The sequence below is a fragment of the Phyllostomus hastatus genome, unplaced genomic scaffold, assembly GCF_019186645.2.
Source record: "Phyllostomus hastatus isolate PE091 unplaced genomic scaffold, TTU_PhHast_1.1 phas_contig_86, whole genome shotgun sequence".
NCBI lineage: Eukaryota > Metazoa > Chordata > Mammalia > Chiroptera > Phyllostomidae > Phyllostomus > Phyllostomus hastatus.
The window spans coordinates 58,916,405-58,942,544 of NW_025333977.1; the positions used below are offsets into that span (position 1 = coordinate 58,916,405).

General features: G+C 35.2%; 1 pseudogene; it reads left to right on the plus strand.

Annotated features, from left to right (window-relative positions):
• Positions 1-617: 617 nt before the first annotated feature.
• LOC123827387 lies at positions 618-17,634 on the plus strand (annotated as a pseudogene).
• The last annotated feature ends 8,506 nt before the right edge of the window (positions 17,635-26,140 follow it).

The following is a 26,140-nucleotide window of genomic DNA, read 5'->3' on the forward strand; positions in this document are numbered from 1 at the left end:
ACATGTCAGGAAAGATGGCTTATGGATGGTTGCCTAGATTACTGTACTATTATACAACTGGAACACTATTGCATTTACATAAATAGGATGAAATCCCTTATGTAAAGGCATTTATGTCACTACATAATAGGATTTCACCAAAGACAGAGGTCCCCTTAGTGCAATGAAGAGGCCTTGCAGTACATAGGAAGAAAAAGAGGACTGCCCTGGACTTAAGGGACACAAGGTTTGTAGCAGGAGGATCCCTTCCATCATCATCCTCACCAAAAGCTATCTTGAATAGAGCCCAAAGAAGCAATGGCCCCACCCTTGTATGACAAATGATGGGTCAGGGAACCTCCTTATCTAGAACCAGGCAGTTTCCTTTGAGGCAATATCTTATAGGAAGAATAAATAGGCAGGCCAGCCCACTGGCTACTATTGGGCCCATATTCTGTTCTCCACTTCAGACTTGCTGAACTGAAAGAACCCAACTTTCATATAGGGTTGATTCTCAGAGAATGGCAGATCTTATAGCCTCCATTTTTGCCACTCATCCTCCAACATAGGCAGATATACAGGCTCTCCTCAATATTTGTTAACAGCATATAAGAGATAGCTGGTTATAAATAGGGCTAATGGAGGCTCAGCATTTCCAGCAAGAGAATCCCAATGGGATCTGCAACCCAGCCAGTGCCATTCCCTTGACAGAGCCTGACTGGAACCTAAATGGTGGGGCCTTAGCCTTCCTGGAACATTACAGAAAGTACATACTGGAAGGGCTTAAGAAAGGGGTGCCAAAGAAAAGAGCCTGACTATGATACTGGCCCTTCAGCAAAAGTCAGATGAGAACCCACCTGAATTTTTGAGAATACCTAGCAGGTTTATATAAAGCACACTGATGTTGATCTGATCGGTAGTCACCAGAGAATGTGCAGATGGTGAACATGACTTTCACTGGGCAAAGTGCCCCCGATATTAGAAAGAAATTTCCCCATAGGAACCCTAGTTACAGTTAATGGTGGGGAACAAGCTAATTGATTCTCTTGTAGACATGGGAGCTATATACTCAGTGCTGAATACCAGAGTAACAAAGGAAAGTTCAGATATGGTAACAATAACTGGAGTGACTGGACAACTACAAAAACAGGCATTACTTCAACACCTACAATGCCAACTTAAGGATCTAAAGATTGTACATAGTTTTCGCTATAGGCCAGACTGCCCTATTCTATTGCTGGGACAAGATTTACTTTAAAAATTGCACACCTAAATGACTTTTTCTCCTGAAAAGCAGCAACTATGTACAGAGGTCCCATTGAAACATGTTCTCCAGCTCCAGACACTCCTGACTTGCCCAGAAGGTCCCAGAAGTAAACTTTTCCCACCTGAGATCTATGAACACACTGTTTGGGCTGATGGAACCCCAGATAAAGTGGCTAACATCCAACCCATAAAAGTTATCCTAAAAAAGGGGGTGCTAATCCTGTGGATGCAACCCCCAAAAATGAAACTTTAGAGTGGATTCAGCCAGTATTACAGAAGGACTAATTCGATTATGCCAGTCTCCCTATAACACTCCCATTTTGCCAGTCAAAAAGCCCCATTTGTATGAATATTGATTTGTAAGGATCTTAGAGCCATAAATGACATTGTTCAGGACATTCATCCTATGGTGTCCAATCCCTATACTCTGTTGACCATTGTTTTTGGAGAGAGGAAGAATGGTTTTTAGTCCTAGACTTGAAAGATGCCTTTTCCTGCATCCCAATAGGTGAATGGACTCAACCACTGTTCTCCTTTGAATGGAAGGATCCAGAAACAAAAGCCATGCTCCAATATTGCTGGATTGTGCTGCCACAAGGATTAAAAGAACTCCCCAACTATATTTGAAGTATTAGCCAAGGACTTATGAGACATTCAATTGACATCAAGAGTTCTTCTGCAGTATATAGATGACATATTGATAACTAACAACACCTATGAGGGCTGTTTGCTCAACACCATCACAGTCCTAAATCATTTGGCAAAAAGGGGATATAATGTATTGCCTCACAAGACCCAGATTTGTAAACAGGAGGTGGAATATCTGGGATTTCAGCTGAAACAGGGCACTGGGAGCTTGCTGGCAGATGGAAAACAAGCCATTGCTACAACAGAAACCCCAGAAAACTAAAGTCAGCTTCATGGGTTTTGAGGGATTACAGGATTCTGTTGAATTTGGATTCCAAACTTGGGACTTACAGCAAAACCAATGTATGATTGCTTGAAAGGACTAGACGTTTTCAAATGGAAAAGGGATTGTCGGTACCATTTGCAACCTTGAAGAAAAGAAACCTTATAGTCCTTTAGATTAGAACAATCTAACTCCCAGTTTCCAGGAAATACAGGGAATGGAGAAAGGTGTCAAATAACACCCTGAGAAAATAATCATACAAATCCAGAACATGGGTCATTCTACATACATTGGCTTTGTCTTTTTACTACAAAGTTATTTTTTAGCAAAGTGAAGTTAATAAAATATAACAGCCAAGTGCATTAAGTAAACCTGTTTGAAAACTTATACATATAATAGATACTTTTGTCACAGTGGTATATTTGAGGTCGTTTAAGTATGAAATACATATTAAATAATTTTAAGAAATGATTCTTAACTAGCTTTAAATTTAATAATGTGAATGCAGGGTAATGTACTTTATAAAATAAGATACATACTTAGTGGTGAGGTATTATGTTTTTTTTTTAATTGTTTTAAAACAAATTCCAAATAAATAACAACACTTACATATGATTCTTCTATTATCTTTGTATATCTAGATCTCTTTATGTTTATATTTTTAAAAACTATAGATATAATAAATAAAACAGACATGGTTAATTTTGATAATTATTGAATATTACATTCATATGTGGACAAAAGAAAAGTACTGCAAAAAAATCTAACTAAAAGTAACCTCATAGGGTGAATGGATCATAAATCCTAACTAGGCAGATCATAGTGGGTGGTCATGCCCTAGGCATACAGCGTCTTTATTAAAAGGTTTGTCTTTGCCTTTAGCAAGCCCTGTTCATTGTTTTTGTGCATCTAGGTTAACACAGCTTGAAATGCCTCTTTTTCAGACCCCTGGAAACATAACCACCTTTAAAAGAGCATATAATCCTGTTAACTCTATTGTAATCCACAAAAACTTTTTTGTAATCCAATCTATGCATTGCTTTATCTTACCTTCATATAATCTTCTTTTTGTTCTCTCCTTAATTCCAAATGAATAAAAGAAATTGGCAGTTGTCCTTCTCTGGACCTTTTGAGATCTTACTATCCCTCACTGTCTTCAGTTTGGCTTAAATGAACTTTTACAAAAATTCTCTGCAGTCTTGGACATGTCTTACATTGGCACTCACATAATTTTTCCATGAATATTTGTTTGAAATTTTGCATAATATATATTTTTGAAAAAATATTGGCAACTTAGTAAATCATAATGACAGGTCCATACCTTTTAAAGAACAAATGATACAAAATCTGTCATTTAGTTATATTGCAATAAAACTAGTCTAATAAAATAGACCTGAAATATTTTTTATTAAAGTACAACTTTCATAAAAGAGATGATGTAATTTGAGAAGTTTTTATAAAGTTTGCTGAAGTATGTATACTCACAAGAAATACGTCCTGCTTGAAGAATCAACAGAGGCAATGGAGAGAACAAGGGGACACGTAAGAAACAAGAAAGGAAGACTAATTCCATTGTGTTTCTTGGCCAGATGACACTGAATTGTGTCTGCAAATTTATTGCCATTTACTTTTCTTTTCATTCTTTTTCTTCCATTATTTTTATTGAAAACCATATCAGCATTTTTGAAAAATATAATGTGCAATTACTGAGTCATATTATCTTTAATTAGTGAATGACTGATAGAGGGGAGAAGATGGCAGCCAAGTAAGTGGAAGTTGAGTCCACTTACCCTTGCTCCCAACTCATATTCTCAGTTGATATTCCTGCAAATAACCTGAACAATCAATGGAATGTTAGCTGACATAAATTTTTTAACCAAGGAGTACAGAAGTGCTTCACAGTGCTTCAGCGTAAGAGAGATGATTCAGAAATCACAGCTTTGTAGCTCCTTCCCTTCCCAGGGCAATGTGACCCAGTCCCAGTCAAGGAACCCTCAGACCTTGGCTGGGAGTGACTTGGGAGCATATACAAAGTCAGGGAGATCCAGGATACACACACACAGCAAGCACCATGCCCCTACCTATAATACCTAATGCTAACTGGGAGAGTACCAGACAGAGACAGAGAGTGAGACTCCATCTCCCAAAATGATCAGGAGCTACACCAGGGTTGTGTGGAGGCAGGATGCAGCCAGCCATGACTGTGAGAGACTTTTGTCTTTTTTGGAGAAGTAATGTGCATGGGAAAACCAGACAGTGACTCTGTACTGCAATGGATATGCCACAAATTGACTTTATAAAAGGGAGGCTGAAGCATGCTAGGGACTATGAGCACAGTTGTACTGCCAGCAAAGGGACAAGATTGAAAGTGCAGTTTACTTGTACTGAATATAGCTGGGCAGGGAAATCAGAAAATTGCATAGCAAAGGGATTTCTGAATCCCAGCCCAGTGTGGCTAGCAAGCCAGTAGCTACACAAAAAGGAGAGTTTGGGACTGTGTCTACTGCGAGGGCAGTTGGCTGGGAATTTGATGGAGAAGAGTTGAGCTCCTGAGATAATTTACAGCTAGGCAGAATCCCCTTACCTGACAGATTTCAGGTCTTTGGAAAGGGAAGGATATACCCATCCCCCACCTCCTGCAGGACTGCAAGTATTGCATCCATTGGGGAAGCTTTGCAGAACAGGCAGGACTGGCTCAAGAATCTCCTGCAAGATGCATATCCACAGGAGAAAAACAGGAAGAGAAACTCTAAAAGGACCCATTTTGTCCCCTTCTGGTTCCTACAGACTTATTCCACTGAAGCTAGCAAGGCGGGGAGATCAGAAATTGGTACAACAAGGGGTCATTAGAGTCCTTCTCAGCCTCTTTCTCACACAGAGCTGCCATCAGCACCAGGCAAGAAAGACTTGACCCTCTTACACAGATTGTCCCCACCCTTGAAATGGAAAGTTAGTTCATTAGAAATTATACATTATTGGACATAAGCTGGCACAGACCAAGATGGGTAGCTCAGGGGCTGGAGAATTTTCCCAGAAGACTGAACAGCACCTCCCAGAGGAAAGCCAGGGATCTCACCCTCCCTGTCACAACAGAAACCTCCTATAGAGGCAGGTGAAAGTGATACATGACCTGGTGACAGAATTGAATGATTCACTCCTGGGGCTTGAGATGATAAAAAGCCAGAGGCGGATCCAGAAGAAGACAGAAAGCAAACATCAAATTCTGCTGAGAAATATTACACCCTGTTCTTCTTCAGTATTTGCATTATTTTTTTCTCTCACATAGCCTTCTAACATTCTTCTTTTCCTTGAATTGTAGGAAAAGAATTCACTATATTTTTCATCTTTTATGATCCTTTTATTTAGAATTTTATTTATTTTAATTTCAAATCTCATATTTTACACTTCCCTTGTTTTACTACATTTTCTTTCTTCCTGACTTATTTTCATTTAAAATTTATTTTCCCCATTTGTACACTTTGTTTCTAGTCCTTACTCTTACTATTTCTTCTCCCTCTGTCCTCTCAGAATCATTTTTCTTTCCCTTAGTCAGCTCATATTATTTTTCTCTTTCTTATCATATTCTTATTTTCTTTCCACCTTTGGTGTGGATATAGCAATTATTGCTGTTTTTCTTCAATTTTATTTCTACTTGTTCAGTAATTTTTTTTTTAAATTTCAACTCTCATAGGTTACTCTCCTTATGTCTTACTCCATCTTGCCTTCCTGTGTCCCTTGTGCATTTGAGTCTGCAATTTTATTTTTTCCCTTTTGCAGCCTGGATTCTATTCCTTACTCTTCTCATCCCTTTAACCTTTCAAAATTATTTTTCTTTAGTGTAAACATCTCATATTCTTTTTTCTTGTTCTTATAATACTTTTATTCTCTTTCCATTTTTATTGCCTTTGCTCATCTGCCATTGTTGTAGACCCTGTTGAGGTTTTTCTTCAACTTTGTTCCAATTGGTTCAATTCTTTTTATTTTACATCAACACTCATATTATGCATTTCCCTTTTCTTATTCAATTTGCCATTGCTCTTCCTTTTTTTACTCAGATTTTAAATTTTATTCTCTCCATTTCTTACCCTTCGTTCTATTCCTTACTCTTATTATTTCTCCTCCATTTTCCCTCTCAAGATCATTTTGTTCTCTCCCTTGGGCATCTAATATTCTTTTTGACTATCACATAATATTCTTAATCAATTTCCACCTTTATTAATCTTTGCTCACTTGCTGTTAATATTACTGATATGGTAGACAGCTATTTTATTTTATGTTTTTTGGTCTGGGCTTGAGTTACTGCATAATTTTGCTTTATTCTGCCAGCATCTGTAAACAGCATAGAAGATGTAGTGCAGGTTGTGACTTTCAGTCAGCCAGCCACAGAAAAGAACCTAAGATGAAGGAGCTATCTATAATCAGCAATCTTGGAGGCAAGGTAGGAGATAAAACACCCAATCAATGCATTAAAATGAAAAAAAAAACCACTAAAACATACTAACAATAATTTAAGGAAGCTTCAGAACAACATGAATCATAGCAACATTCCCATCATAAGAATAAAAAATTAGAAGAAAAGTAGCAAAACATAGAAAACCTATGTTTGAATAAATAATGACAGAAAACTTCCCTAACTTGGTGAGAGAAAAAATTCACACAATTTCAGGAAGCGCAGAGGGTCCAAATAAAGATGAAGCCAAAGATGCCCATCCCAAGAAACAGTATAGTTAAAATGGCAAAATTTGAAGACAACAAGAAAAAAAGGGCATCAAGGGAGAAATATCTAATAACATACAAGGGAACTCTGATAGGGCTGTCAACTGACTCCTCAACAGAAACACTACTAGTTAGAAGGGATTGGCACAAAATATTCCAAGTAATGAAAAGCAAGACCTACAACCAAGGCTTCTCTTTCTAGCAAGACTTTCATTTAAAATGGAAGGTGAAATAGAGAGCTTCCCAGACAAAACAAGCCTAAAAGAGTACATCTCTACCAGCACTACAAGGGATATAAGAGGGACTGCTTTAAGAAGAGGAAGAAATAGAAAGAGAGAGGAGCATAGGTAACAAGTAAGAAAATGAGAATGAATAAGTACCTATCAATAATAAACTTAAATGTAAATTGATTAAATTCTTCAATCAAAAGACATAGGATAGCTCAGTAGATAAGAGAACATGATCTGCATGGATGCTGTCTATACAACACCCACCTCAGAACAAAAGATCTACACAGACTGAAAGTAAAGGAGGGAAAAAATATCCCAAACAATGGAGATGTAAAAAAAAAAGCTGAGATAGCAATACTTAAATCACACAAAATAGACTTCAAAACAAAGGCCATAACAAGAGTTAAAGAAGGTCACTACATAATACTTATGGAAGTTGTCTGACAAGAAGATAGAACCATTGTAAACATATATGCACCCAACATAGAAACACTTAAATACATTTAAAAAATCTGGAGGACTTTCAGACAGAGATCAATAGCAATATACTTATTGTAAGTCATTAAAACACTCCACTGGCAACAAAAGATAGATCTTCCAATCAAAGAATCAACAAGGAAATTCCAGTATTGGGTAACACTAGATCAAATGGACTTAACTGATATTTACAGAACATTTCACCCCAAAGTAGCAAAATGTACATTCTTCTCAAATGCACATGTATCATTTGCAAATATAGACCACATGGTAGGACACAAAACAAACCTTAACAAATTTTAAAAAAATGAAATAATATTAAACATCTTCTCAGATCACAATGGCTTGAAAATAGAGTGCAATGTCAAGGAAAACACTCAAAAACATTTAAATACATGGAGACTAAATAACATGTTAATAAATAATGAATGACAGGTTAACAATGAGATCAAGAAAGAAATCAAAATGTATCCAGAAGCAAATGAAAATGAATACACAACAACCGAAAACCTATGAGACACAGAGAAGGCAGTCCCAAGAGTATTGCAATATACTGAAGTACATTCAATACAGACCTAAAGAAGATACATAGTGTACATAGAAAACCCTATAGTGTCCACCCAAAAAACTACTTGACTTAATAAGTGAACCCAGGAAATAGCAGAATACAAAGTCAATAGTCAGAAATCAATGGAATTCTTGTACGCCAATAATGAATTATCAGAAAGTGAAAAAGAAATCACATTTACTAATGGAACAAGAAAAATAAAGTACCTAGGAATAAATTTAACCAAAGATATAAAAAGACCTGTACATGAAAACTACAGAAAATAGAAGAAATTGAGGAAGATACAAATAAATGGAAGCATATATTATGTTCATGAACTGGAAGAAATAACATCATTATAATGTCCATACTACCCAAAGCAATCTATAGATTCAACACAATTCCTATTAAAATACCAATAGCCCATCTCACAGATCTAGAAAAAATACCCCCCAAATTTATATGGAACTGAAAGAACCCAAATAACCTCAGCAATCTTGAGAAAGAAGAACAAATTTGGAGGAATCACAATACCTTATATTAAACTACATTACAAGGTCATTGTAATCAAGACACTCTGGTACTGGCATAAGAGAGACACAGAGATCAATGGAACAGAATATAGACACTAGAAACAAATCCATGTCTCTATGGTCAATTAATATTCAACAAAGGTGGCATAAGAATACAATGGAGTAAAAACAGTTCAATAAATAGTGTTGGGAAAACTGGACTGGTACATGAAAAAAAAAAATGAAACTAGACCACTGACCTATACCATATGCCACAATAAACTCAAAATAGATAAAGGATTTTAATATGTCGTGATACTATAAAAATCCTAGCAGACATTCGATGTAGCAATATTTTTGCTAATAGATCTCCTAGGGCAAAGGAAATAAAGGAAAAAATAAACAAATGGTACTACATCAAATCAAAAAGTTTCTGCACAGGTAAAGACACTACTATCAAAATGAAAAGGGAACCAATTGTATGGGAGAACACATTTGCCAATGATACATTAGACAAGGGTTTATTCTCCAAAATATATAAAGGACTCACAATTCAACACCAGAAAGAAAAATAATTAAAAAAATGGGCCAAGGTCCTGAAGAGATACTTCTCCAGAGAGGACATACAGATGGCCCATAGACATATGAAAGATGTTCAACATCACTAGTCATGAGAGATGCAAATTAAAACCATAAAGAGATATCACTTCACACCTTTCAGACAGATTATCATTAATTAATCAACAAACAACAATTTCTGGTGAAGATGTGGAGAAAAGGGCACCCTAGTGAGCTGTTGGTGGGAATGCAGACTGGTGCAGTCACTCTAAAAAAGAGTATGAAATTTCCTCAAAAAAAAAATACGGAATTGCCTTATCACCCAACAATTCCATTGCTGGGAATATATACCCTAAGATACCTGAAACAACAATTCAAAAGAAGTTATGCATCTCTATGTTCATAGCAGCACGATATGTATTAGCTAAGTTTTGGAAACAGCCCGAGTGTCCATCAGTTGATGAGTGGATTAAAAAAGTGGTACATTTACACAATGGAATACTATGCAGCAGAAAGAGAGAAGGAAGTCCTACCTTTTGCAATAGCATGGATGGAACAGGAGGCTAGTTTGCTAAGTGAAATAACCCTGTTGGCAAAATAGAAATATCATATGACTTCACTTATATGTGGAATCTAATGAAAAAGTAAACTAACAAGAAAAATAGATCCAGAGACATGGAAACATGGAACAGACTGATAGCTATAGGAGGGGAGGTGGAAGGGGGAGGAATGGTGAAAGGAAGGGGAAAGGACTAATCAAAGAATATGTATGATTGACTGAGGGACGTAGACGATGAGATGGGATTGACTATGGGTGAGGGGGGTGGGGTAAAGGGGGGCAGAAGCGAAAAAAATTGAGGCAACAATAATAGAATAATAAAAAGTAAAAAAAGAGTGAATGATTAACTTCTAAAAAAAGATAGAATTAAGAACTTTAATAAAGATGTTCACTCAGTGGACTAAGCTCAGACTGTGAACCAAAGCATCGCGGGCTCGATTCCCAGTCAGGGCACATGCCTGGGTTGCAGACCAGGTCCCCAGTGGGGGCCACATGAGAGGCAACCACACATTGATGTTTCTCTCTTTCTCCCTCCCTTCCCATCTCTAAATATAAATAAATAAAATATTTAAAAAAAATGTTTATTAGAAATATATTTTAAACTATTGCAAAATGGAAAAATTGTGATGCACTCCATGTTTATGTCCCTTTAAAAAATCATATTTTGAAGACTGAATACCCAATGTGATGGTAGTTGGAGATGAAAACTTTAGGAGATAATAGAATTAGATCAGGTGATGAAAGTGGAACTCTAAGATTGAGATTAATGCCTTTAAGTAACAAAATATCTTTCTCCCTCTGTTCCCTATTCTCTCTCTCTTTTCCCCTCTTTGTCTCCTTACATGAACCTAGGAAGGCCATGTGAGAACACAATGAAAAGTTATCAGTCTGCAAGCCAGTGAAAGAGCTCTAGCCAACATGAGAATCAGACAGCACTTTGATCTTTGTCTTCTCAGCAGCCAGAGCAGTCAGAGATTAACTGTCTGTTGTTTAAGCCACTTAGTTGATGATATTATGTTATGATAGCCCGAGATAACTAATACAGAAATGAAGAATGGGCAAAATATATACAAAATATGATTAAATGTATGATCATTACAAATAGGACAAAAATTGCATTAAATAATGAGAAAAGGTAAATATACTAGCAATATCAAACTCTACAGCAACTAATTAGACAAAGAAAAAACTGTATTAGAGATGAAGGAAGAAATTGTTACGAATAAAATTACAGCAAGGTGGGTAATTTCTCTTTTATACAATAAGAATTATCTAGTAGACAGTAAGGTTAAAGAATAATTTGATTAAAGAAACTCAGCTTAGTTAGATACATTTAGAACTACTCTTTTAAGTATGAAAAGATGTCCCTTTTGTTTTCATCTTCATGGAATAAACACAAAAATAAGCTGTGAACTTTGCCAAAAGTAAACCTGAATATTTCTAAGTAGTGGAAATTTTGTATGCCTTAAACATTTAGGAGAGGTAACAAATTAATATGTAATATTAAAAATAAAAAACATAAAGGCAGAGAAATCTGAAATATAATTCTTTGAAAATGTTAAAAAAGAAAGGCAAGGAAAAAACAAATGAAACTGGAAGGCAACTGACACTGGGGCTCTTGCTGCCTCTCACCGCTTAGGCAAAAAGCACAGACAGGGCTTGGATTGTAACTGCACTTTTTTATTCATATCAGAGGCTAGAAGTCTGAGAAGGTGAAGGGTTAAAACACTTATCCACCTTGCCCTGAGCTTTCAGAAGCAAGTTTATATAGGGGAACCATATGAATCTGGGAGGGGGAAAGTCTTAAAAGGAGCACAGATATGGTATTTTTCCTGGGAGAGGGCACTGAAAGGGAAGTCAGTCAGTAGCTTCTTCCCAAACTGGCTCCCAAGTTCTGATAGTATCTCTGTTTGCATTAGAATTCCTCTTCCTCTTTTCCCCAGAGGCCTGTGGTTTATGGCCAGGGAGTTTATGTATTCTCTAGTTAAGGAGGAGAGGTATAAACCATTTGCTCTCTAGTGTCCTTGGTTAGGGGAGATAAGGTCTTGTGATTCACTATCCGGCTGTAAATTGCTCAGTGTTTGCCCTTTTTAACTTCCCATTCCACTTGCCTAGGAATTTTTCTAGCTTCTTACTATCCTGTCTCAGAAAGACTTCTGAAATTTACTCAAGGAAAAAGGCAGACAAAATGCACAGATTAGTAGCCAGAGAGGGGGAAAAAAAAAAACAGGCAATCAGTAAAGCTTAAAACCAAAGAAGGAAGCTGTATATAATTCCATAGTGATAGTTATAACACATTTCTCCAAAACTTAGTAACTTAAAACAACATTTATTATCTCAGGGTTTCTGTGCCTCAGAAATCCAAGTGTGATTTTATCTCCTGTGGCTCAGGGTCTTTCACAAGGCTGCAAAAGTTTTAGCGAGGAGCTATATTTCTCTCAGGATCAACTGAGGGAAGATTTCCTCACATGCTCAAAAACTTGTGAGGATACAGTTCTTCCCAGGTTGGAAAGAGGGCCTCAGTTTTCTGCTGTCTGGCAATAGTGGCCTTTCTTAATCTCTTACCACATGGGACTCTCCATGGGTCAGCTCACAACAAGGAAGCTTGCTTCATTAAAAAGAACCTACAAAAACAGTGAGATAGAGAGAAAGACAGAAAAAATTAAAGACACGGCCTTTTAAAATTATATTTGTAGATTTTATTTATTTATTTTAGAGAGAGGGGAAGGTAAGGAGATGGATGGGGAGAAACATTGATGTGTGAGAGAAACATCGATTACTGACTCTCATACATACCCTCAGCCCCCCTGCCTGGGACCAGACCCTACAACCCAGGCACTTGCCCTGACCAAGAATGAACCAGCAACCTTGGGCTTTATGGGACAATACTCAACCCTCTGAGCCACACTGGTCAGGACAAGACACAGTTTGTTTGTTTGTTTGTTTGTTTGTTTGTTTTTAAATATCCTAATATAACCAACAACATCCTAATTTTTAGGAGAAAGAAATTAGATCCTGTTTACACTCAAGGGGAGGCATTTATACAAGAAAATATACTAACAGGAAGCAGGAATCATTGGGAGCCATCTTCAGTAACCTACTAACAGTTGGCAGGTTGAAAAAACCCAATTTCAGAAATATATATAACAAAATATAAGCATCAAGTATATACAAGAAGTAGAAAACTTACATAGAATAATTAATATAAATTATTTCAAATATGGTTAAACTAATATTATTGGGTCAGTGTTTCATGAATAATTTTTTTCTAGCTTAAGAGAGATCAGTATTTGGATTATTTAAACTATCCAAATTTTGAGAAAAAGTAAAATACAAGATTAAAATTTTAAAAATTGTATCTAATGAATTAGAGTGGCTGATTTCACAATTTTATTTTATTTATTGTCACTCCTTATCTTTGCAATTATTTTGCTTAGACTTTTTTTAGCTGTTTCCTTTCTCCCAACCCAGTGAAAAGCAAGATTCATATTATTTGAAACATTTTCTGTGTGTTCATTACTATACCCCCAATAGCTAGAACAGTGCTTATATGATATGACTGTATTAATTTTTAAAAATCAGATATTATATTATGATGTTATCACTGTAAAAATCACATATGTGGTAATTTGATAAATGTATACATAGTGAAAGGATTCTTCCCATTCTGTTAACACAGATCTCATTTTACTTATTATTTTGGTGAGAATATTTTGGTTTTATTCTCCAGCAAATTCCAATTATACAATAAGTGTTATAAACTAGAGTCACTATGTTACAGAACAGAACAAGGGGGGCCTGGGACAATATACTATTATTGAAAGAAGGCCCCAGGTCCATTATGTCCGCCGCCAGAGGAAAGACGTCTCTCAATGCCAGAGATTCGTGAAAAGGAAAGGAAATGTTTATTTAATGCTATACAAACTTAAAGTAGTGACCTAATGTCTTTATCAAAAATCCTAAAGTCCCTTAAAACACCCACAAACAGACACAGTCCTTCCTTCCTTCCCCCTTTGCCCAGTCCAGAGTACCGTATCTCAGGAAAGGAAATAGAAGTCCATGGCTTAGGCAGTCTTCTGTTATTCCCAGTTAGTCCTCCATCTCGACTGGGAGACCTCCCTGGGTTCCCGGCACCCTCGGCTGAGTCTCCGGGATCTCTGCTAAAACCAGGTGGTGGTTCCCCTTCTAAAGCTGTGGGGGTCCCCGCTCTGTCCAGGCCTCGTGGTTCTCCCTCTCAGGGCTGCGGGAGTCTCCACTCTGTCAAGGCCGCGTGGTTCTCTCTCCTAAAGCAGCATGGTTCTCCTTCTCAGGGCTGCGCATGGTTCTCCTTCCTAAAGCACCACGGTTCTCCACTCTGTCAAGGCTGCATGGTTCTCTCTCCTAAAGCAGCACGATTCTCCCCCAATGGCTGAGGTCCTCCCTATTCTGCTAAAGCTGCATGGTTCTCCCTCTCTCAGGGCTGCGCATGGCTCTCGTTCCTAAGGCAGCATGGTTCTCTCCCTCTCAGGGCTGCGGGAATCTCTACTCTGCCAAAGCTGCGTGGTTCTCTCTCTCTGGGATGCGGATGGCTCTCCTTCTTAGGGCTGCGCATGGTTCACCTCCTCAGGGCTGCACATGGCTCTCCTTCTCAGGGATGTGCATGGCTCTTCCTCTCTCCAGGCTGCACATGGTTCACCTCCTCAGGGCTGGGCATGGCTCTCCTTCTTAGGGCTGCACATGGTTCTCCACTCTGTTAAAGACGCATGGTTCTCTATCTCTGGGATGTGGGAGTCTCCACTCTGCTAAAGACGCATAGTTCTTCCTCCTCAAGCAGCATGGTTCTCTCTCTCAGGGCTGTGCATGGCTCTCCTTCTCAGGGCTGCACATGGTTCTCCACTCTGTTAAAGACCGCGTGGTTCTCTCCCAATGGCCGCCAAGTCTGGGTTTTAAATCCCGTGGCCAATCTTCCTCTGCAGCCTCATTTCCGACTCCTCCCACACTCGGCTTCACTTGCCAGAATTCATATCCTTCCAGCTTTACTGGGCTGCCATCATGAGTCTGGGCAGGTGTGGCCCCATGTCCTGGAGCCAATCTTCTCTGAGCTCCCACGCAGGCACTGTAGCTTGGGGAATCTGCCCCCAGTCACGTCTTCCTGGGGAAGTTACTTCTATTCCCCTGGCTCAGAGATGATCACAGCTATTTAACATATCCATGCAACCAGCCAAAGGCTATAGATATGCTAAACAACCTCGCCAGAGCCTAGCCGCAAGGCGTTTGCTATGCAAAACAGCTCTCAATGGCCCTGCTCCATTTGTCCCTTCCCCAACCCACACCCTGGGTGGAGGGATGGTTGGAGACATCTTAAAATCTCCTGGACACCTGAAGTTTTGGACCCCATTTTAAATGCCCATTTGGGGTCCCCCCTCTAGGCTGCACCCTGTAACAACTATACTTTACATTAGATTCTCACAACTCATCAATCTTGTAGCTGAAAATCTGTATACTTTTGTCAACCTCTCTCCATTTGTCCCATCCTCTACTTTCTGGCAACCACTTTTCTACTTTCTCTTTCTAAGATTTTGACTTTCTTTTTTTTAATTTTACTTATTTATTTTTAGAGAGGGAAGGGAGGGAGATAGAGAGAGAGAAACATCACTGTGCAGTTGCTGGGGGTCATGGCTTGCAACCCAGGTATGTACCCTGACTGGGAATCGAACCTGTGACATTTTGGTTTGCAGCCCACACTCAGTCCACTGAGCTATGCCAGCCAGGGCTAGATTTTGACTTTCTTTTTTTGGTTTCACATCTCTCATTGACACAACATACTTTAAAATATCTTATAATTGGATCTCAATAAAAGTAAATTTTTTAATTAAAAAATTACATGTGTGTTAGAGATAGACATATGTATGAATCAGTATGTACAGGTTGCAGTAGACATCTGTGGAAAGAGAAGTAACATAGTGTGCATTAAAAGAGGAATAATAACCATCTCTATATTAGTAAATTGTTAAAATTTCCAGAAGTCTGTGATTCTCTGGATACTATATAAATAATATTTACTTAAAAGGGTAAGAAATCAGATGTTATATTTAATGGCTAAGAATATTAAGAGGTAGAATTTTTGGTGAGCAAAATCAAGGAGTATAAAACTGAATATTATTATTATTTTGGTTAAATATATGCTTCTTTTCAGAAAGAATATCAGAACAAAGTAGAGAAATATTTTGGTCCTCTATCTGAGAATATTTATTTCAGCCATCAAACATGTAATGATACAGCATATCCTCTCTCCAGTAAAGGCTTCATTGGGCATGCACTAAAGTTTCAGGTACTTGTGTTTCTTAAAACACTAAGGTTAATTGATTGCATTACACAGGAAAGAAGGGAAATGTAATGAAAATATTTCATATATTTTAGTGTTCCAAAATTACTGCATGTAATTCTTTATAATTAAGAAGGCAAGATATTTGCATTTTGTTCAGCTTTTGATTTGGATTTCCTTAGCCATTCACAGTCTATTAGCAAAACCACCCTTGTAGGCAGAATTTTGAGGTGCCTCCCAAGAATCTTATCCCTTTGTGTGCACAACATGTATCATTCCCTCCTTTCAAAAATGAGCAGAATTAAAGGTATTTTGTAGATACAATTAAGAGCCCAGATCAGTAGATTTTGAATTAATCAGAAAGGAGATTATTCTGGGTAAGCTTGATCCAATCAGGTGAACTTTTAAAAAGTATTGGTCTCTTGTAAAGGCTTATGGAGGGGGCCATGTGGCAAAGACCTGAGTGTGATCTGTAGAAACTTAGAAAGGTCTCCTGCTTATGACTACTGAGAAAAGGGAACATCAATTATATTGCTGCAAGAAAATAAATACAGCCAACCACCTGAGAGAGCTCAGAACCAGACTTTTTCAACTCAAACCTCTAGCTGAAGACACAGCCACCCAACGAATACTCTCATTTCAGCCTTGTCAGATCCTACAAACTTTTTCTTGCATGGCATGAAGAATATCACCAATTCAAGCAGTTTGAGATTGTCAAAACAAAACAGTGACAGTGCCCAGAAAAATAAGTCTTGTGAACATATTAGCATATCATATGTGGGATGTATATACAGGAAAACTCCTCCTTAACTTGGTAAATCATACTGAAGTGGTCAGAGATTTAACTTTTGCTCCAGATGGGACCTTGATCCTTGTGTCAGCTTCAAGAGACAAAACTGATATTGTGGGACCTGAAAGATGATGGAAACATGATGAAAGTATTGAGGGGCCATCAGCACTGGGTGCACAGCTGTGCATTCTTTCCTGACTCTTCCATGCTGTGCTCAGTGGGAGCCAGTAAAGCAGTTTTCCTTTGGAATATGGATAAATATACCATGATATGGAAACTAGAAGGACATCACCACAATGTTGTAGCTTGTGATTTTTCTCCTGATGGAGCATTCCTGGCTACTGCATCTTATGATACTTGAGTATATAACTGAGATCCACATACAGGAGACATTCTGATGGAATTTGAGCACGTTTCCCCCTAACTACTCTAATATTTGCTGGAGGAGCAAATGACAGATGGGTACGGGCTGTATCTTTTAGTTGTGACAGATTGCATATTGCAGGCCTTGCTGATGATAAAATGGTGAGATTCTGGATAATTGATGAGGATTATCCAGTACAAGTTGTACCTTTGAGCATTGGTCTTTGCTGTGCCTTTTCTACTGATGGCAGTGTTTTAGCTCCTGGGACATGTGATGGAACTATGTATTTTTGGGCCACTCCAAGGCAAATCCCTAGCCTTCAGCATTTCTGATATATGTCAATCCAGAGAGTGATGCTCACCCAACAGGTCCAGTAGCTCCCAGTTCCTTCCAAAGTGTTGGAGTTTCTCTATCATATTTAGAGGACTCTGCATTCCCTACTAGTAGGGACTGACAGAGCACACTTCACACATACCTCAAGATTTACTGACTTCAAGTATCTATTTATCAAGGTTTAGAAGATTTATTTAACTTGATGTGTTCTTGTACTGCATTTTGATCAGTTTTAAAAGTGTTATTTATAGATTATAGGAGAAATATTTCTGAACATAGAAAATGCAATTTCTTTCTAAAGGTTAACTGTGAAACATACATACATGTACATATTTAGATATAAGCTGCCATGTATCGAGTGGACTCTTCTGCTTTTCTGATCTTTATTTTTGACATGTATATATTGCTTTAGTAGAGCCACACTATGTATTTTTGCTGTAAAGTAGAAGGAAATGTTTTTTTTATTTTGGGACATGGACTTTAGATGGTAAATATTGACTTAAGAAAGCTGAATTGCCACATATAAAATGTGTGTTTGGTGGGAGGAATCAGAAAACTGACTTGTAAGTAACACAAAGTTTTTGTTTAGGGAAAGGGTTTTGTTTTCCTTATAGTGGTATATGAGACATAGAGCTTGAATGTGACATTATTCAATTAAAAACAGCCAGGATATAACTAGGAAAAGGGTGTCTCCCTCTTCACTCCCAAATTATTGCTGCAGACCTTAATTTTGGAAAGCAGCTTGTTACTTTAACCCCTGTGGTATAAAGTATTATAAATTTCATTAAGTTTGAAAATTCATCTACTGTATTATTTTATTGTTAAATATTTTTGTTGTTTATATTAAGGGACAATTATTTTAAGACCATGGTTTTGGGTTTTGTTTGTTTTTACATGTATCCTGTGTTTCTGCAGGGGATAATATTGGTGACTCACCAAAGAGAAGCAATACAGTACACTTGCTTTTGCCTCCTGTTATTCATCTCACCTGCAGATATTGAGAAAGCATGTATTAAGTAAAATGCTTGATTATATATGTTTTGAGTTATTTTTTTAAAATTAAAGATAAAAAGTGAAAAACAAAACAAAATAAAACCCTGGAAATTATGTAACAATATCCAAAGATTTCTGAAGACATCATTCCTTCTAAAGTTTAAAAGTCTACAAGCAGAAAAAAATGGGATTCCTTTGCTTGACTTTCTTACAACTTCCACTTTTTAAAAAAATTCCTTGGTTCCAGTTTTGAGTATATTGTTTCATAACTACAACATATTTGACCCTAGCTTCGATGTGGGAGTTGGTGAGATGAGAAACTTCAAACTGTGATTTTGAAACCCCAAGTTCAAATGCTCTGGGGTGCTACTGTGAAGAGACTATTTCTTAAAATAAATGATTTGATCTTCAATCAAGAAAAGTGTTAACTTACTGGAAACTTTTCAGTTTGCTGTTCTGAAGAACTCAATTTAGCAATTTCATCAACTTTCACTTATCCACACTACTGGAGAGAAGCAGGGACATGAATAATCTAAAAGTGCAGTTAATTTTAGAAGAATTTATATGAAGTGACTTTCTGTAGTAGATTTAACTTTTTAGTTGTGTTGTACCTAAGCTAATAATAAAATTAGCTTTTCTTTCCTCAGGGCATAATAATTGGTAGCTCAGTAAAATAATGTGTGATAAGGGAAACACAGGCACTTTTGTTACTTAACATGAAAAATTTCTTAAGCAGTACAGCGTATGTGGAAAGTCAGTTGAAAATGCTTGATACTAAAAAAAGCTTACTGTGTGTGAAAAATGGGAGAATCATGCAACAGACTATGCTGTGAAATGCTGACTGAACTTCATACATGTGCACATTAGTGAAGTGAATATACTTTACTAGCCTAACTTTCTATGAGTTCATGGATTAAAAGCACTGTGTGAATTAAGAAGCATTATATAGATATATCCTGAATTGGGAGTTGTCATAATGTGGTCCACAGACTCATTTTAATTACTATTTATATACAGGTAGAAAGTGTGTTTTTTAATGTTAATTTTTCCCCAAGTTTTCTTTTATTCCTGTTTTCCATTTAACCAGGTAGCAGATTTTGTGATTACTTATTTCAAAGAAGGACCATAGAAGATATTTATTACCAAAAGCTTAAGTCAACTGAACAACAAGGTTGACAAGAGATAGTTTCCTGTAAATTAAGAAGAGTAATCTGGGAGATTTTAGGACAAGTGAGACATATGAAGTAAGCCATTGAGAAGATTTTGGTTCACATCCAATCAACAGCCAACTCAGTCTGCAGAGAAGAAAAAAACAAAGCAAAACAAATAAGCAAACAAACAAAAAACAACCTTTGGATAGCTACAATAGCTAAAGGAAAATGTGGGTATTAGTAAAAATAAATAAAATAAAATAAATTATAACAAAAAATGCAACCAACTTAAGAAATGTAGGAATGCCAAAGTCTTTCTAGGGTTAGTTTAGGTGGAAGACTGATGGCTACAGAACCTGACTGGGAGAAGGAAAGAGAGAGAGAGAGAGAAAGAAAATATATATGTATGTATGTATTTTTTCTTAAACTTTATTTATTTTTGTTTATATATTTTTAGAGACAGGGAGAGGTTTAGGGAGAGAAACATCAATGTGTGGTTGTCTCTCTCACAGGTCTACTGGGGCCCTGGCCCATAACCCAGGCATGTGCCCTAAATGGGAATCAAACCAGTGAGCCTTTGGTTCATAGGCCGACACTCAATCCACTGAGCCACACCAGTCAGGGCTAAAATATTTTTAAAGAAACATTTTAAATACCACTCTTCTTTTTGACTCTTTATGTAGCAATATGAGGCAATGGAGTAATATTAGGTCAGGATGAATGACCTATGCAAAAGTGAAATTGATAAAATCTTGGTGTGGCTTCACCAGTCATTCATAGTTATTTATTTTCCATTGCCTTTTCCTTGAATCTCAAAGTTTGTGAACTGCCTCTTCCTGATATTTCTGAGTCATTTTCATAAATATATAAAAACTTAAAGCATGATAAAGGTGGCATCACAGATGTATATAGAAATTATAGATTATTTATTAGACAGTGTTGGAAAAATTGTCTCATTACATGAAGAAAAGTATCTCTGCTTAACTCTACATAGAATAGTGGACTCCTGATGGTTTAAAAGCTTAATGAAAAGTAAAACTATAAGGTCAATAAATAAAAAATGTTGGAGACTGTCATTTTTACTAAGATAGTATGAAGTCTTTCTTAAATAAGATTTTGAAAGTACTAACCATTAAGCAAAAAAATAAATCAAATAATGATGATGTTCAAGTAATATATCATGAAAAATATAAAAGATGAAAAAATGGATAAAACTAGTAAGAATTGCTATTTAGTATATGGGGGTTATACTGAAATGTCCTGACAACTTTAATGAACTAGAAAAAGGCAGCAACACAAATAGGAAAATGAGCCAAGGAGATGAATAGGCAATGTACAGAAAAACAAACTCATAAACTAAGAAGAATAGGGAGATATATTGTAACTTCTAAGTAATTAGATAGATTTAAATGAAATAATTAGTTATCACATTAAACCTTTCAAATTCTACAATGGCAAGTCTTGCTGGAATATAGAGAAGTAGATCTTCTGGTGACCTGCTGGGACAATTATTCTTAAGGGCAATCTTGCTCTACTTGGCAAATTAAGCATATACACAACCAATAATAGCCTAGGAATTATATATGAGATACATATATAAAAACACAATAAAAATCTTAACTGGAATTGTTTTCCAAAAAAGTAAGACAAAATAAAATTCTTATTATCTATTTATGAAATTAGTGAAAACCATTATCAACATTTTAGGAAAATCAAATAATTAAAGATACAATGAAAAACATATGAGTATATGGGATTAAAAATAAGATAAAAAACTTTATGGTAACAAAAGATTTATGTAGAAAATACAGAATGACTTTGGATTTGCTAAACAATAATTTAGAATAAATGGGAGAATCTACTATCAAAATTTTAAAAGAATATATTTTTATAATTAAAGTATTAGATACAGGAAATTATTTTGAAAATTCACCATTAAATCAGAAGAAGAGAAAAACATCTAATGACTTTATTAGATTGAAAGAAAGAAATTTTCTTTAGAAAGGATACCATTATCAAAATAAAAACTAAGAAAAATACAAAGTAAGGCAAAATTATTCTCACAAATCTAACAGCAAATAGTTTTGGCTATTTCCAATTTAACCTTCAAATTTAATATTCAACGTTATACTCTTCAATATTATATAAGAGGATGTATTTATCTAAACTCTCACATTATGGCATATTTTCAAATTTTAAAGTATTTATCAATCCAGTAACTGTTAACAGACATATTGTTTTAACCATGCATAAAATTATTTTTCACTTATTATAGGCTATCTGTTCTTTATTTTTATTAACTGTTTATTCACTTTGTGTTTTTAAGTTTATGCCCTTTAATATGTACTCTCTGATTTTATGTAAATAAAAATAATAATTTACAATGAGGTATATATAACAAATATAATTTTATTTTATTTATTTGTTTTTATTTTAATGGTTAAGGTAGTTTTCTGCCTTTTACTCCCACCCCAGCCTTCCCCGCAGCCCTCCCTACCTCTCTCCCATTTCCACGACCCCTTGTTTCCATCCATGTGTGCTCCATACTTGTTCCTGCAAACCCTTCCCCTTTTCCTGTGAAATTCCCTCCCTTCTCCTCTCTGGTCACTGCCAGCCAGCTCTCTATTTAAGTGTCTTTGGTTATATTTTGCTTGTCCATTTGTTCTGTTGATTAGGTTCCTGTTAAAGGTGAGATCATACAAATATAATTTTAAATAGGATGCATACTTAAATAAGTTATTGCTTTGTTTCTTCTCTTTTACTACTTAATTTGAATTCATTTCAAAGTTAGAGAAAAAATAAAGAACAGTAAAAACTGTCTCATATGTCCTCAATTCAGTTACTTCATGAAGATTTAAAAAAAGTCCCTATAATGGCCTTTACATCAAAAAGGTCCAGCCCAAGTTCATGTTATACTTAGATGTCATTTAATCTAGAACAACTCTTCAGTCTTGACTTTACTATCTTACACATTTTTGAAAATTATTTTTAGAATGTTCTTTAATTTGTGTTTGTCTGATGTTTCTAACTTCAATAATTTAAAATCTAGTCTAATCTCACATTTTTAAACAGTATATACAGATCTACCTATATTCTACTTAATGCTAATTTGTCCTTGTCTCATTATTTATTTTTATCGTCTAATAGAGCCTTATATGATGCCATATAACCCTATTCAATTGATTTTTTACTGTGTTAAGAAAAATCCCTTTTTTGATGGAGCATAAACTATAAAATCATTTTCTTATAATTGACAATGTTGTTATAGTGTTTCTAAAGCACTTTAAATTAATTTTACAATATTAACATATAGGTTTGTTTCTGTTTGTCTCGCCACACATCACAAGTTTACCATAACAGAAAAGCCACTAAAATAAAAGAGAGCAGAATTAGATGTTATAAAAATTATCAAAAATAGGAACATTTGCAAAGTATATATATATATATATATATATATATATATATATAGTTTTTTTAAAATATTGTAAGACATATGCTATTAAACAAGAAACACATAACAATTGCTTATAAAATTAAACATGGGAAATAGCCTTGAATGCATAAATTCTGATAATAGAGATGCATAGAAAATAAATGCTTAATAACTAAACCTTTTCTTAGTAATTGTACACAGTATTAATTTAAAAAGAATTAAATATATACATACTAAATATGGTTGTCTGATTTGAACTGATTTGTTAAATATTATAGGCATTTTAAATAATACTTAGCCTCATTTACTCTTTCAGGAATTTTGAACATTTGCCAAAAATAAAACAAAATAAAATTATTTTGAACTGATTAGAACTGATTTGTTAAATATTATAGGCATTTTAAATAATACTTAGCCTCATTTACTCTTTCAGGAATTTTGAACATTTGCCAAAAATAAAACAAAATAAAATAAAATAAACCTTTTGTTCTCTTGCACTTGTATAGAATGAATAATAAAAACAAACAAACAAACTCATTTTGGCATACTTGTTCAGTAAACAAAATATAAGAGTCTTACAATAATAGCCAATAAAAATATCCTTGAGTAAATAATAATTTAATTAGAAAAAATACACCATTAAAAAATGGACATGCATAATCTCAACAATTTTTAGTCTACACCTTTTATTCTTCCACATTAACTCCATTAAATTTTGGTAATATTTCTGATATAATATGAACAAGTATTCTTACTGCTACAGGTAAGGGTGGGAATACCCCCCCAAACAAAATTATATTCTGTTGGGTGTGCCCCTTGTAATAAAGGCTTCCCCTGATAGGTGAGTAACCTAGGAACTCATCTGTATCAGTGTACTGGCTAACGTTTTGTGAGAGACTGCATACAGAGTCAGTGAATTTGGAACTTATTCAATTACTACCTAAAAATTATCTTATTTTCATAAAATACATAGATATGTTGAGAACAGTAATAATGTAAATAAATCTATCACAGAAATATTTGCTGCCACACGTAAGATAAAATTTTAAAAATACTTATGTGTTTAGTGTCAAGAAATGTATAATCTGAAATTTGTTTCAAAATAAAACACACCCAAATAATAATACTTTTAGAACTCAAAACAAATAACCACATAGGTATTCTAAACTGACGTATAAATAAATAATTTCTTTGAAAACATCACAAAATGTGTAAAACACCAAACCTTGAAATTCATGATAGAAATATTTTATAATTGTAACTTCAAGGGAATAAATGTCAGGGGTAAGAAAACTTTTATAAATAACTGAGTATGGATTATTGAAAAAAACACTTAAATAATCATGTTTGATTTAGTATTGTTAATTATATGCATTTACTAATAATAGATAAGTCTGTAGGTAGGTAAATAGGTAGGTAGGTATGTAGGTAGGTAGATAGATAGATAAACAGAGATCCCAGTTGCTTAGTATTTCCCATGATCTACTCTTGACAGAATTAGCAACAATGGATTCTGACAAATCTCAGGAAGAGAAAAATAAAATGACTAATTTGTTAGGATAAGTGAATTTAGACTATTTTTGTTAAATGTTTATTTTATCTTTTATTGGGATATTTCCCTTGCATTTTTTAAATTCCCTTTCACATATATAGTTTATTAACTGACATAGGAGTAAAAGAATTTAATAATATTTCTTCAAATAAAATGTCTTATATAGCCTTGGCTGGTGTATTGAGCACAGGCTTGTGAACCAAAGGGTTGCCTGTTTGATTCCCAGTCAGTGAACATGCCTGGGCTGTAGGCTAGGTAGGGGACATGCAAGAGGCAACCACAGATTGATGCTTCTCTCCCTCTCTTTCTCTTTCCCTTCTCTCTAAAAAAATAAAAAAAATACAATCTTAAATAAAATATCCGGTATAATATAACATTATGTAAACTCTTGTTATTCAGTCTTCCTTATACAATTTTTAAAAATATGACAAGTTATTTAAACATCATTAAAATTATTAGATTTTTTTTTCAAATTTACCCTACTTCAGTTTACATATATTTGTAAAATCAGTGGAAACCTATTTTAGGGCCTTTATTTCTTTCTCTCTCTTTTTTTTTAAGAAAGACAACGTATTTATTTTGTCTTATTTTTTCACATTTTTTATTGTTGTTCAAGTAGAGTTGTCTCCATTTCCCACCACTACTTCCCCTGACCTCAGCCATTTCCACTAACCACCCTTGATCCTAGTCCCCTTTCGTTTTGTCCACGTGTCCTTTATACATGGTCAGCTATAGATATAATTATTACTACTGTAGTTAAAAATAAATATCATCAAAAGAAAGTTATTTTTTAAACTCTTTTCATATTACACTTGTAAGCACTAATGAGGTCCTAAAAGTATTAGTTTGGATACTATGGGGGTGGGTCTACAGTTTCTGCATTTAAAATTGTGTGAAGCAATATGTCTTAAGCCAGAAGAATATATATAATGGGTACAAGGAAACTGGGAAAATAACTAATGGATGAATGAACATAAGCTGGTGCTAAAAATAAACAAAAAACTTGCACAGTATATATCCAAAACATATATATGTGTGTATATATGTATGTATATGAATTTATGTATTTAAAAACCCAATAAAGGTCTAATAAAACCATATATGACAATATACATGTTTGTGTGTATCGTTCATATACATATTTTCATTTATGTACTTTTATATAGAATGTACATGTAAATATACACATAAATTACACATGAATTGCACTCACACATAGTCCTTTGTGAAAATTGTGACAGGAACATAGACAACATTTAAAATTTTAAAAGTAAATTTTAATTTGAGAATAGTACTTTATACCAAAAAATTGATTTACAGAAAGTCTACAATAGAAAATGACATATTACATCTTGAGGGTTTTTTCAGCCTCTAAATTTAAAACAAAAAATTACAAATGCTTAAAAATTGGTCAAGTTGGACATTTCCTCTATCTCCACAATCAAATGGAATGAACAGCAAGGGTC